The 12,439-nt window shown below is 48.3% G+C and overlaps 1 long non-coding RNA gene across 1 annotated transcript in view; it reads right to left on the bottom strand.

Annotated features, from left to right (window-relative positions):
- Window positions 1-12,039, bottom strand: part of LOC133364366 (uncharacterized) — a 70,986-nt gene extending 58,947 nt beyond the window's left edge. The window contains exon 1 of the long non-coding RNA XR_009757923.1: window positions 11,921-12,039. This is a non-coding gene — a long non-coding RNA (uncharacterized LOC133364366). The remainder of the gene's footprint in view (window positions 1-11,920) is intronic.
- Between the last annotated feature and the right edge of the window lie 400 nt (window positions 12,040-12,439).

The following is a 12,439-nucleotide window of genomic DNA, read 5'->3' as shown; positions in this document are numbered from 1 at the left end:
TTCATCAAGAGGCCTAGTAAACAAAAAAATATTTCTATTCTCTAATCTTTCCTGCCTGGTTTGAAACAGCTAGCATCTGCTTTGGTATATGAGGTAAGGAGCAAGGTCTGTTTGGGGAGAAAGTGCACCATGTAAATATAAACTGGCAAACTGGTTTAAATAGCTAGGTATGTGAAAACTATGAATCCAATCACAGCTTTCTAGCACATATATACACAGTGCTTGCACCTTATCTTCCAGGGTGTGGTCAACACATCTTTACAGGAGGGAGTGGTCTCAGCCGCTCTGAAAGAGGCGGTGATCCGTCTGCTCTTGAAAAAGCCCACCCTGGACCCATTGGTTTGTGACAACTACTGCAGATTCCCTCTTTTTAGGGAAGGTGATCAAGAGGGTTGTGGAGCAGCAATTGCAAGTACTCTTAGATGAAACAGATTATCTTGATCCATTCTAATCTGGGTTTAGGCCTGGTTATGGAACTGAATCAGCCTTGGTTGCTCTGATGGATGACCTTTATTGAGAGAAGGATGGGGAAAGTGCCACCGTGTTATTCTTTCTTGATCTGTTGGCGGCTTTTGATGGCATTGACCATGATATCCTTCTGAGATGACTTGGTGAGATAGGTATCAGAGGTACTGTTTTACACTGGTTCCGATCCTATCTCTGGGGTCAGTTTCAGAGAATGGCATTGGGTGATTGTCTTTTGCCCCCACTGGCAGTTGTGCTGTGGGGTGCCACAGGGCAACATCTTGTCCCTAATACTGTTTAACATCTATATGAAGCCACTGAGAGGAGGCATCAGGAGATTTAGGGTGAGGTGTCAGTAGTATACTGATGATACCAGCTCTATTTCTCTGTAACATCTGAATCGGGAGAAGCTGTGCAAGCCCTGGACCAGTGCCTGGACTTGGTGGTGGGTTGGATAAGTGCCAGTAAAGTGACTTTGAATCCTAGCAGGATGAAGACGCTGTGGGTTGATGGTTCCCGAGTTCAGATAATTGGTCAGATGCCTGCTCTGGATGGGGTTGAGCTCCCTCTGAAAATGCAGGTTCGTAATCTAAAGGTCCTCCTGCACCTATATTTGTTGCTAGAGGCTCTGGTGACCTCAGTAGCTAGGAGTGTCTTTTACTAGCTTTGTCTGGTAAGACATCTGTGGCCATTTCTGGACTGGGATAGCCTGACTACTGTTGTCCACGCACTGATAACCTGGAGGCTGGATCACTGTAATGCTCTCTAGGGACTGCCCTTGAGGTTGGTCTAGAAACTGCAGCTGGTGCAGCTTCGAAGCAAGCCCCGATGACTTCAATGGAGCTTACTTTCAGGAAATGGGTATTGCAGCTAAGTAACTGAAAACAAAACACCAGATTTTGAATAATTGTACACAGGCCCAAGACTTACAAGTACATTTTAAAGTCCTTAATTATTAGACGCCTCCTGGCAGTTTTGTATCTCTCCAAGGTGTATAATTAGTTTTTGTTCTAATTATAATGCTAATGCCCCCCTTTTATTTCCATTTTTGCTATGTGATATAGATTATGAGAAATCTACTGGCATGAAATGACTCATAAGCCCTCTTCAGGCATTCTGACTGTGTGTTAAGTAAATCTGTGCTAGTGGGTCCTGGGGATGAGCAGACCAGCTCTACTGCCCTTCCACCCAGTTGTTATTCTGGTTGCCCTACATGAGCTGGAGGGAGACTCTCTGAAGCTGGGAGCTTTCTGTCCTTGTGAAGGCTCCCCACATGATATAGAACCCTAGAAAATCATGGTTCTGTATCACTGGGGACCTTTTGTGAATACTGGAGGGTCCCTCATTTCAGACGGTGATCCCCCCAGCTCACTGAAGAGCTCTGATGGGTTTTTTCTTCCAGCAGGTAGGGATGGAGGATCTGTCAATTGTTGGTTCTCTCCGTTCCTCATTTTTCCAATCTGAAAGTCAGTTTTCCTTCAGTTCTGCACATTTTTACAAAATGTTTTTTAAAATCCTCATGAAAATTTGTCAGCATTTTTAGTGCAAATTTCTCATAATAAAACCATTCATTAAGTTCTGTTGAGTTCAGCAGGACTTCCTCCCAGGTAGGAATGGAAGAATCTGTCAGTTTTGGTTCTCTTGGTTTCTCATTTTTCCAATCTCTTTTCTAATTTCTTTCCATTTCTCCAGCAATCTGCGAATTGTTTCTTCAATATTTCAGTGCAAATTTCTCCTATTAAAAACATTTTTGTCTGCAGGTTGGACTAATGTACATATTTTTGCAAGCAAGTTCTTCTAACATAATGCATTTTTGCATGTGATTTTCACTAATATATTCATTTTTATGCATATTTCCCCCAAATATGTCAATTTTTGAAACACTGCTTGGAGAAAGGCATCACAAAATTCAGAGAAGTGGAAGTTTTGAAGGATGGCTGTATTCTGGTTCTCATATTGTTTGGGAAAGTGCAAATTTGATAGATTTGGCCAGAGCTTGGAAAAGTTACTTTTTTGAACTACAACTCCCATCAGCCCCAGCCAGCATGGCCACTGGATTGGGCTGATGGGAGTTGTAGTTCAAAAAAGTAACTTTTTCAAGCTCTGGATTTGGCTTTAAATGCAAACTGAATCGAGTTCATCACCCATCTGTAAAGGTGGAAGATTTTATTAAAAGTTTAAAGCTTCATTTCAGGATTTGAAAAAAAATCCTACATTGCTTTGCTTGAACAAAACAAAAACTCAGAGCTCTTCCAAACTCTGCAGGCAGTGTTTAGATAGTATAATGTAGTAAGGCCTATAAGGCGTATAAAGGCCTATCAGAGGACACAAACGACTACTGAGCCTGCTCCACGAGCTAGAGGGAGCCCCAGCTGACAAAGCGTCAAGGCAAGTTCGGCAGCAGGGTGAGTTCGGCAGCAGGGCGAGGAGGCCAGGGCCCCCCACTCTGCCCGTCTGTTCCCTGACCTCAACTAAACCGCAGTCTCCAACCCATTGACGTAATAAACCTTAAACAAAACTATGCAGGTAAGAAGCCAGCAGGGGTGTGGGGGCTTTCCAGTGTTTTGCACCGCCTGCAGCATGTACGACTATCTGCCTGTTGGACAGAAGTCGTGGGTGTGCTCTCGGTGCAATGAGCTCCTGGCTCTCCGGGAACGACTTCATTTCCTTGAGGCCAAGGTGGCGGACCTGGAAAAGCTGAGAGAGGCAGAGAGGTGTGTGGAGGAGGCCTTCAGGGACGTTATAGCTGTGTCCCACTCCAACGATGATAGCTCTCCTGCTATCATGGAGAACGATGGTCTCGGGGAAGGACAGCATCCAGCTGAGGAAGAGGGAAACGATCCCTTAGAAGGGACCCATTCCTTGGGGGATGAGCAGCTATCCTCTCGTGCCGAGGATATATCTCCAGGGGGTGGAGGGATCCTTGTAGTGGGTGATTCGATCATTAGGAACATAGACAGTGGGGTGTGTGATGGGCGTGTAGACCGCAAGGTGTTTTGCCTACCTGGTGCGAAGGTTGCAGATATCGCCCATCATTTAGATAGTTTGGTAGACAGTGCTGGGAAGGAGTCAGTGGTCGTGGTGCACGTTGGCACCAACGACATGGGGAAATGCAGCCGTGAGGTCCTGGAAGCAAAATTTAGGTTGCTAGGTAGGATGCTGAAAGCCAGGACCTCCAAGGTGGCTTTCTCTGAAATGCTACCAGTTCCACGTGCAGGACCAGCCAGACAGGCCCAGCTTCGCAGTCTCAATGCGTGGATGAGACGATGGTGTCGGGTGGAAGGGTTCGGATTTGTTAGGCACTGGGGAACATTTTGGGACAAGCCGGGCCTGTACAAAAGGGACGGGCTCCACTTGAACCAGAATGGAACCAGACTGCTGGCACTTAAAATTAAAAAGGTAGCAGAGCAGCTTTTAAACTGACTGAGGGGGGAAACCCGACAGGAGCTGAGAAAGGTCCGGTTCGGAATAAACCTCCTCCCTGGGATAAAAACCAAAGAAATGATGAAATTTTAAAAGGGGTAGGCCTAGAAGTAGGCATTGTGAGAGCAGGGGCACAGGATATAAATTCAGAAGAGCAAAATTACCACAGGCCTAACCACAAGTGCCAAAGACACTTGAAGAGAGACACTGCTTACAAGTGCCTGTACGCTAATGCTAGGAGCCTCCGAACCAAGATGGGAGAACTGGAGTGCTTGGTCTTAGAGAAGAGCATTGATATAGTGAGCATAACCGAGACCTGGTGGAATGGAGAAAACCAGTGGGATACGGTTATCCCTGGATATAAACTATATCGGAAGGACAGGGAAGGACGTATTGGTGGCGGAGTCGCTCTATACGTGAAAGAAGGCATTGAATCCAGCAAGCTCGAAACCCCAAAAGAGGCAGACTCCTCCACAGAATTGTTGTGGGTGGTGATACCGTGCCCCAGGAGGGACTTAATACTGGGAACGATCTATCGTCCCCCTGATCAAAATGCTCAGGGAGACCTTGAGATGAGATATGAAATTGAGGAAGCATCCAAACTAGGAAATGTGGTAGTAATGGGTGACTTCAACTACCCGGACATAGACTGGCTGCATATGTGTTCCAGTCAGGACAAAGAAGCAAAGTTTCTAGATATTCTAAATGACTATTCCCTAGATCAGTTGGTCATGGAACCGACCAGAGGGACGGCAACCCTGGACTTAATCCTCAGTGGGGACCGGGACCTGGTGCGAGATGGAAGTGTTGTTGAACCGATTGGGAGCAGTGACCACAGTGCTATTAAATTAAACATACATGTAACTGGCCAATTGCCAAGAAAATCCAACACGGTCACATTTGACTTCAAAAGAGGAAACTTCACAAAAATGAGGGGATTGGTAAAAAGAAAGCTGAAAAACAAAGTCCAGAGGGTCACATCACTCGAAAATGCTTGGAAGTTGTTTAAAAACACTATATTAGAAGTTCAACTGGAGTGCATACCGCAGATCAGAAAAGGTACCGCCAGGGCCAAGAAGATGCCAGCATGGTTAACGAGCAAAGTCAAGGAAGCTCTTAGAGGCAAAAAGTCTTCCTTCAGAAAATGGAAGTCTTGTCCGAATGAAGAAAATAAAAAAGAACACAAACTCTGGCAAAAGAAATGCAAGAAGACAATAAGGGATGCTAAAAAAGAATTTGAGGAGCACATTGCTAAGAACATAAAAACCAACAACAAAAAAATTCTATAAATACATTCAAAGCAGGAGACCATCTAGGGAGACAATTGGACCCTTGGATGATAAGGGAGTCAAAGGTGTACTAAAGAACGATAAGGAGATTGCAGAGAAGCTAAATGAATTCTTTGCATCTGTCTTCGCAGTGGAAGATATAGGGCAGATCCCTGAACCTGAACTAACATTTGCAGGAAGGGATTCTGAGGAACTAAGACAAATAGTGGTAACGAGAGAGGAAGTTCTAAGCTTAATGGACAATATAAAAACTGACAAATCACCGGGCCCGGATGGCATCCACCCGAGAGTTCTCAAAGAACTCAAAGGTGAAATTGCTGATCTGCTAACTAAAATATGTAACTTGTCCCTCGGGTCCTCCCCCGTGCCTGAGGACTGGAAAGTGGCAAATGTAACGCCAATCTTCAAAAAGGGATCCAGAGGGGATCCCGGAAATTACAGGCCAGTTAGCTTAACTTCTGTCCCTGGAAAACTGGTAGAAAGTATTATTAAAGCTAGATTAACTAAGCACATAGAAGAACAAGCCTTGCTGAAGCAGAGCCAGCATGGCTTCTGCAAGGGAAAGTCCTGTCTCAGTAACCTATTAGAATTCTTTGAGAGTGTCAACAAGCATATAGATAGAGGTGATCCAGTGGACATAGTGTACTTAGACTTTCAAAAAGCGTTTGACAAGGTACCTCACCAAAGGCTTCTGAGGAAGCTTAGCAGTCATGGAATAAGAGGAGAGGTCCTCTTGTGGATAAGGAATTGGTTAAGAAGCAGAAAGCAGAGAGTAGGAATCAACGGACAGTTTTCCCAATGGAGGGCTGTAGAAAGTGGAGTCCCTCAAGGATCGGTATTGGGACCTGTACTTTTCAACTTGTTCATTAATGACCTAGAATTAGGAGTGAGCAGTGAAGTGGCCAAGTTTGCTGACGACACTAAATTGTTCAGGGTTGTTAAAACAAAAAGGGATTGCGAAGAGCTCCAAAAAGACCTCTCCAAACTGAGTGAATGGGCGGAAAAATGGCAAATGCCATTCAATATAAACAAGTGTAAAATTATGCATATTGGAGCAAAAAGTCTTAATTTCACATATACGCTCATGGGGTCTGAACTGGCGGTGACCGACCAGGAGAGAGACCTCGGGGTTGTAGTGGACAGCACTATGAAAATGTCGACCCAGTGTGCGGCAGCTGTGAAAAAGGCAAATTCCATGCTAGGGATCATTAGGAAAGGTATTGAAAATAAAACAGCCGATATCATCATGCCGTTTTATAAATCTATGGTGCGGCCGCATTTGGAATACTGTGTACAGTTCTGGTCGCCTCATCTCAAAAAAGATATTATAGAGTTGGAAAAGGTTCAGAAGAGGGCAACCAGAATGATCAAGGGGATGGAGCGACTCCCTTACGAGGAAAGGTTGCAGCATTTGGGGCTTTTTAGTTTAGAGAAAAGGCGGGTCAGAGGAGACATGATAGAAGTGTATAAAATTATGCATGGCATTGAGAATGTGGATAGAGAAAAGTTCTTCTCCCTCTCTCATAATACTAGAACTCGTGGACATTCAAAGAAGCTGAATGTTGGAAGATTCAGGACAGACAAAAGGAAGTACTTCTTTACTCAGCGCATAGTTAAACTATGGAATTTGCTCCCACAAGATGCAGTAATGGCCACCAGCTTGGACGGCTTTAAAAGAAGATTAGACCAATTCATGGAGGACAGGGCTATCAATGGCTACTAGCCATGATGGCTGTGCTCTGCCACCCTAGTCAGAGGCAGCATGCTTCTGAAAACCAGTTGCCGGAAGCCTCAGGAGGGGAGAGTGTTCTTGCACTCGGGTCCTGCTTGCGGGCTTCCCCCGGGCACCTGGTTGGCCACTGTGAGAACAGGATGCTGGACTAGATGGGCCACTGGCCTGATCCAGCAGGCTCTTCTTATGTTCTTATGTTCTTACTGGAATGGAAAGGCTGGTGTGAAGTTGTAAAGTTTTTAAAAAATATTCAAACAAGAATACACACCACTCAACCACTTCTTATTTATTAACCCTTCCCCCCCATAAGGGATTATGGAGGCAAGTTAATCCCTGCTACTTCCTCCATCAAAAAGCCCCTGGACCTATATTTATGGAATTTGGCAGGTGTAATCCACTCCTGTGCCTGTGATTTCATTCACGTTGTCCAAATGGGGGAAAAGGGATCGTCCTTTTAAAATTCCCCATTATAGTAAATGGGGACCACAGCGCTTGATTTAATACAGAGCAGCTAGGAACCTGAAGCACAGATCAAAGCAGAAAGAGCACTGAGGAACTCAGAAACAGATTAGAATTTTTAAAAACATACAGATATAGATACAAGGAGAATCTTAGGGCCTGTGCACCCGCTAGTAAATGTATCCCTTCAAGGGCAAAAATAAAGGAGCCACTCTCCGAAAAGTAGCATCAAACCTTATGGATCAGTTTTGAATATTAGACTAGTACTGTCTTTGCAATTGGCAACAGAGCTTTAGGTATCATATTCCAACTCTAGTCCAGATACTTTCATTTGAATAGCTTTAGTTGCAGAGATACCTTTGCTGTTTTTAATTAGATGCACACACAATGTAAGACCAGATACCACTACTATTTACTATCAAGGAACATGGCCTGAAGCATTTCTTGGACCTCAATTATCTCCCTGGTGTATTTTCCCCCTTATGATTGAGAAAACAATATGTAACATTCAGAAAAAAAAATATGCATGAAAAACCTGTGCCTAGAAACTGTCATAGTCACATTGCTGCAAATTGTACTGATAAAAACAAACAATCTTGATTTGATTATGTGCGTGTTCTTTGGTATGCGCAGGACTGGAGCTGTATATGAATTCAAGATTAATGCTGAACCAAAATCTTCAGCTAGGATTTTTTGTGAGAGGAGGGCAGGTCAACAACAGAAAGTCCTCAAAGATGAGGATTGGTGGGCAAATTTCACCAAACCTGTTAGTATTTGTGTGCATTGGGGAGGAAGGATTTGATTTGCTTATTTAAACAAGGTAACCCTCCTTATTAATTTTAAAAGAACAAGCCTCATCAGGGCCGGCTCCAGGCATAAGGGGGCCCTTGGGCATCAGCTTGCCCTGGTCCCCCGGTGGGTGGGTGTGCGTGTGCACGTGTGTGCCCCCCTGCACCCCGCGATGGCCCCCTACCTGTCTAGTCTTTACCATTGCCCTTAATGAAGATGGCGGCCACGGTTTCCATAAGGGGAATGAAGCCTCCGCCGCCATCTTTGCTGATGGCACATGTGCATGCTACGTGCGCACATCTCTGCCATCAACTAAGATGGCGGCAGCGGCTTCAGTACTTTAGGGAAGCTGTGGCCCCATCTTCATTAAGGGCAATGCTAAAAAGCCGGCTGACAGGTAAGTGGGGTGTGTGGGGTGTGCAGATCGCGGAAGGGTAGCGGAGGCCCCCTCAGGGGCTCCTGTAGCTCCAGGGACCTCAGGCCAGTGCCCAACCTGGCCGCCCTTTAGAACCAAACCTGACCCTCATGTAGCCACCTGGAATATAGAATTATAGAACTAGAAGGGATCTTGAAAGGTCACCTACTATAGTTCAAGCACATACAGGAAAGGAAGGAAGCAGGCACAAGGTGCACCACAATCTCCTGACCCTGATGCATTTCCTGTTGGAGATTCCTACCATCACCAGAAATGTTGCACTGTCAGGCAGTTCTGGGGGACCTAGTACCCATTCCAGTTGGCAATGTGAGGCTTCTCCCTGCCCCAACTAAACAGAAAAAGGGGAAACCTTGACACTTCATTTAAGTAAGGAAATCCAAAACACTGAAAAGTTTAGTGAAAATTGTTCTAGCCCCCCCTCACCTTCAAAAAGGAGCAAAGCAGGTTTCAGCCCACTCCTACATCTGTAGAAGTTATATTTCTGAAGCAGGTGCAGAGGCATTTTGATCCTGCATGTGCAGCAAAGCAGTGACATCTGGGGTGAGAATAATGGTATCACAAGTAGGGTTGCCAGGTTGGAACCATCCAAAAACCTGAGAAAATGGGGCGGGCCCTAGTGATGTCATGGGGCGGGCCCTAGTGATGTCATGGGGTGGGCCCTAGTGATGTCACAGGGCGGGCCCTAGTGATGTCACGGGGCGGGCCCTAGTGACATCATTAAACATGATACATTGTATCAACCACAGTTGCTTGGAGCATACCATTCAAAAAAAAATTCTCTGGAGATTAAAATAGAAATCTTATCTAAAATAGGGTGTTCCTAGGTCCATCTGAAGTGACAAGGTCATTCTTTCTCACAAGCTTAGGGTGATGCAAAATGGAAATGGACTGCCTTCAAGTTGATCCCGGATAGGATCTTCATGGTAAGCAGTATTCAGACAGAGGTGGTTTACTATTGCTTCCTCTGAGTCTGAGAGGCAGTGACTGGCCCAAGGTCACCCAGGGAGCTTCATGGCTGTGTGGAGATTTGAACCCTGGTCTCCCAGGTCACAGTCCAACACTTTTAGGGAACATTTAATCTAGCTTACTTGCTTCTGGCTTTACAAAGTACACAATGTCACCTACATATATTTTCAGGGGACTATTTATATACCATTTCATTGTTCTAAAATAATGCAGAGGTGTGTGTTCTCTCTCCCCCACCCCCCATTTAGGACTTGCCTCCTTAAAAGATAAAGAATATGCATATATGTGTATCACTTATGTTTCCTACCAGTAGCATACTATCGTCATTATCTGTGGGCTCGTGCTGACTGGCCAACAAAGAGGAGTATCCACTGTCCTCCTTTCCATTGTCCATTTCACTAGCATTCCCAACATGCCTCCACAAAATTTGTTGTTTTTCTTTGTTATTATGTAGAGGTTTTCCTTCACTTTTGATGTCAACACTCTTGGGGCTTCCATAGTGCTGGTCACTATACAATAGCTTCTCTGATACTCTTTAGTGCAGTCTTTACAAAACTCCTTATTATAATTAGCAATACAGAGCTCTTCTGATCTTTTTTCTGTTCCAAATGGTTTTAACGGTGAAAGTCCACAGTGAACAGTGTGTCCTTCCCTGTCCACTTTGGAACCCGTTTCCTCGCTTTCGTGTTATGTCTGGCCCCGAGATCTCCCTCCCCTCCCCCTTCGCTTCTCCCTTTCTCTTTCCGCCCGCCCCCTTTCCCTGGTAATAACAACATGTATGCCCTCCTGCCCACATTCTAGCAACCGGGAATGTGCCAAGCGCCGCAGCAGGCAGCTGCTGCCACCCACTCGCCTTGCCTTGCCTTGCCTTGCCTTGCCCTGCCCCCTCGCGCAATGCAACGGACCCCCACCCCAGAATCCTGCGCCCTCTCCTCTTTCCCTTGGGAAAAAGGGGTGAGCCGGCAAGGAAGGGGGCTCTCTTTCAGCCTCCCCCCCTCAATTCAGGGCTCCCAAAGGCTCCCTGTCTCCTCTCCCCGCCCGCCAAGCCCCCAATCGGGGGGGGCAAGGCTGGCATCGGCCGGCCTCCCTTCCCTTCCCCTCGCCTGCTGGTCCCCGGCCGGCCCATGCTGTGCCTGGGGTGCGCGCCTCCGCCGCTGCGATGCAGCCACTTGCGGCTGTCAACCTCTCGCTCAGCCCCCTCCCTGCCGATTGCAGCTCTCACACACTCACACGCACCCGCTCTCACACACACGGTGCCAGGAGGGAGCTCGGCGGCACAGTCAGGGCTCCCAAAGGCTCCCGGTCTCCTCTCCCCGCCCGCCAAGCCCCCGATCGGGGGGGGCAAGGCTGGCATCGGCTGACCAGCCAGCAAGCTACCCACGCTCCGGGCGTGAGTGTTCACCCGCCATCTTCGCCGAGTCCGGCTCCGCCTGTCTGACTGTGCCGCCGCGCTCCCTCACGGGCCCCGGCACCGTGTGTGTGAGAGCGGGTGCGTGTGAGTGTGTGAGAGCTGCAATCGGCAGGGAGGGGCTGAACAAGAGGTTGACAGCCGCAAGTGGCTGCATCGCAGCGGCGGAGGCGCGCACCCCAGGCACCGCACGGGCCGGCCGGGGACCAGCAGACGAGGGGAAGGGAAGGGAGGCCGGCCGATGCCAGCCTTGCCCCCCCGATCGGGGGCTTGGCGGGCAGGGAGAGGAGACCGGGAGCCTTTGGGAGCCCTGACTGTGCCGCTGCGCTCCCTCCCGGCACCATGTGTGTGAGACCGGGTGCGTGTGAGTGTGTGAGAGCTGCAATCGGCAGGGAGGGGCTGAGTGAGAGGTTGACAGCCGCAAGTGGCTGCATCGCAGCGGCAGAGGTGCGCACCCCAGGCACCACACAGGCTGGCTGGGGACCAGCAGGCGAGGAGAAGGGAAGGGAGGTCGGCCGATGCCAGCCTTGCCCCCCCTGATCGGGGGCTTGGCGGGCGGGGAGAGGAGACAGGGAGCCTTTGGGAGCCCTGAATTGAGGGGGGGAGGCTGAAAGAGAGCCCCCTTCCTCACCGGCTCACCCCTTTTTCCCAAGGGAAAGAGGAGGGGGCACAGGATTCCAGGGTGGGGGTCTGTTGCATTGCGCGAGGGGGCAGGGCAAGGCAAGGCAAGGCGAGTGGGTGGCAGCAGCTGCCTGCTGTGGCGCTTGGCACATTCCCGGTTGCTAGAATGTGGGCAGGAGGGCATACGTGTCGTTATTACCAGGGAAAGGGGGCGGGCGGAGAGAGAAAGGGAGAAGCGACAGGGGAGGGGAGGGAGATCTCGGGGCCAGACATAACACGAAAGCGAGGAAACGGATTCCAAAGTGGACAGGGCTAAATCAAGGCAGCCTCACCTTGAACAGTTTCCTGTGCATTTGGGCTCCGCTAGCTGAAGCAATTGGGGTGTCTGAATCCAGGCGAGAGTCGCTGCCTTCTCTCCACCGGGCGAGCCAGCTCTGCGGGTCTGCTAAACTTGAGCTGCCACCGGAAAGAGTTCTTTTCCTTTCTGGAGCAGGGGAACTGCCTAAGGAGGAGCCAGCCCAGCCTGGCCTCCACAGCCACCGCCTCTTCACGCATGCGTGGCTGAGGGGGCCGCTACAAAGCCGGAGATCCACCAGTTTGACTGACATATGGCCGGAGGCCGGAGACGGCCCCATTTTCCCTGATACTCCGGCAGAAAAACGGAGGCCTGGCAACCCTAATCACAAGTGGCTCTAACCCTATGAAGATGTTAACATAGTGTAGAAAAAACACATGAGATGGAAGTGGGATGAGTGCACTAGCTCTGCCACCTCCATAATCATTCCATCACCCTCAACTCATGGGGTGAGGCAAAGAACCACCACAAATACAGGGAGCTCCCTGCTTCACAC

Source organism: Rhineura floridana, chromosome 9 (genome assembly GCF_030035675.1).
Source record: "Rhineura floridana isolate rRhiFlo1 chromosome 9, rRhiFlo1.hap2, whole genome shotgun sequence".
Lineage (NCBI taxonomy): Eukaryota > Metazoa > Chordata > Lepidosauria > Squamata > Rhineuridae > Rhineura > Rhineura floridana.
This window is presented reverse-complemented; position numbering and strand designations above follow the sequence as displayed.